Source organism: Octodon degus, unplaced genomic scaffold, assembly GCF_000260255.1.
Source record: "Octodon degus isolate 3935 unplaced genomic scaffold, OctDeg1.0 scaffold00045, whole genome shotgun sequence".
Lineage (NCBI taxonomy): Eukaryota > Metazoa > Chordata > Mammalia > Rodentia > Octodontidae > Octodon > Octodon degus.
Window position 1 is genome coordinate 6,188,031 of NW_004524621.1, and position 2,642 is coordinate 6,190,672.

The window sequence follows — 2,642 nt, forward strand, 5'->3', positions numbered from 1 at the left end:
GGTAATAATATCAGGAGGCACTTGGGTAACAACATTGCCGAACCCCTATAATGAAGGATGGAGGATAGTGCCAAGCAGAAACCAATATCTCACTCTCAATCAATAGAGAAGGCAAAATCTTGGAACTCACACAACATAAGAATCTCTGCCACAAGAGAGATATCTAAAGAACAGATTCTTTACAGGGAGGTTCTGATTGCAGTGATACAGCTACCTACTATCAAACTTTCAGAAAAAAGTATCACAGAAATCAAAATAAAGAGTCCTCTCCAAAATAGAAAATGACAAAATGAAGGAGAAAAATGCAATCTCAGTCCCCAACCCCACCTACACCAAACCCAGGAGACAGCAGAATAGAAAAAAATGGAAGTCATACACCCGAATTCTCTGAAAGAATAGCAATTGAGGTAAAGAAATAATTGCAGAAAGGTACAGAGTAAATAAGATTTTAAAAATCTCCAAGGATTAAAAAAAAATAAGTATAATGAAAGAATTACTAAATATTTCTAAAGAAGACAGTGACAAAAAAATAGAGGAAAATAGAAAAATGATGGAAACCTTGAATGAGCAATACAGGAAAAGAGTACAATGCACAAAACAGATTCAGAGATATATGGGAAATTAAAAATCCATTAAAAGTTCGAAAAACAGTTTGAAAGTGAAGATAGATTTTCAGACCTTGAAGACACCATTGCAGCTAGGGAACAGATAAGGAAAGATCTCTTAAAAACAATAAGGATTCAGGAAATAATAATTCAACAGCTACAAGATAATGCAAAGATGAACAATGTAAGATTAATAGGCATCAATGAGAAAGAACAACACAAATGACAAAAAAGAATATGGATAGAAGCAATAGCAGAAAACTCCCTAAATATAGGGAAAACAACTTAATGTTCAGTAACTGAGGCATATAGAATTCCAAATAACATCAACCCAAATAAAGCTACACCCAGATATATAATAATCAAGATCTCAGAAATTTAGCACAAAAACACCATACTAAAAGCTGCTAGAGAAAGGAAACAGATCATATTTAAAGGAAAACCCATCAGAATAATAGCAGATTTCTCAGCACAAACCATCAAGTCAGGAAGAGCACAGATTAAAATATTTCAAGTCCTACAAGAAAAAATTCCAACCCAGACTGATATAACTTGCAAAGCTATCTTTCAAAATTAATGGAGAGGTAAAGTACTTCCCTGACAAAGAACTAAAGAAATTCATGATGACCAAAACAATACTACACAGAGTACTAAAAGATATTCTAGAAATGGATCAAAATGACCATATTTCCAACAACAACAATAGAAAGAACTCACCACACAGGACAAACAATTAGAAACAGGAAAAGTAGGAAACCAACAGCAAGAAAATAACATGACAAACATAAGCCAATATATATCAATTATAACCACTAATGTAAATAGACTCAATTCACCAATTAAAAGAAATAGATTTACAGAGTGGATCAAGAAAAAAAATCCAACAATATGCTATATGTAGCCCAAAAAGAAAATCATAGGCTGACAGTCAAAGTATGGAAAACAATACTATATGCTTCAGGAGCTCAGATAAAAGCAGGGGTAGCTATTCTGTTTGCAGACAATCTGAACTTCAAACTAAGAAGTTTGAAATAATAATCAAATGAAATAAAGAAATTATAATCGAATAATGAAATAAAGAAAATCACTACATACTGGTTAGGGAAAAACTTCAAGAGGAAGAGATAACTGTCATAAATATGTTTGCAACAAATATGGGAGAACCCAACTATATAAGACAAATTTTAAAGGATATGAAAAATATAATAACCAATAGCAAAATCTTAACAGGGGACCTTAACACCCCCTTATCTCAAAAAGATAGGTCAAGAAGACAAAAAATTAGCAAAGAGCAGAACCGAACCAAATCTTTAAACAAATGGACTTAGTGAACATTTACAGAGTGTTCCACCCAACATTTGAATACACATTCTTTTCAGCTGCACATGGGATGCTCTCTAAAATAGACCACATACTAGTCCATAGCATGCTTAAGTAAATGCAAGAAAACAGAAATTATCTCATGCATATTATCTGACCACAGTGTAATGAAACTGGGAGTTAATGACAAAAGAAACCACAAAACCCCATATACATATGGTAATTAAATAACATCCTCCTCAGCAATCAATGTTTTACAGGTGAAATTAAATATCTACAATCCAATGAAAATTCAAATAAAACTTACTGGAATTTGTGGGATGCAATAAAAGCAGTTCTTAGAGGGAAATCTAGAGCAGAGAAAGCACACATTAGGAAAGCAGAATGAGAACAAATAAATTCCCTAATGCTACACTGCAAGCTTCTAGAAAAAGAAGAGCAAATCAAGCCCAAAGCCCAAAGATGGGAGGAAATTATAAAGATTAGAGCAGAAATTAATGCAATTGAGACAAAGAAAACAATATAAAGAATTATTGAATCAAAGAGCTGATTCTTTGAAAGATTAAATAAAATAGATAGCCCCATAGCCAACCTCATCAAAAGAGGAAAGAAAAGCCTCAAATTCAAGCAATAAGGAATGAAAGGGTGAAATTATATGGATCCTGTGGAAATTCAGACCATCAACAGCTATTTTGAAAAATCTTTAGTCTAACAGAA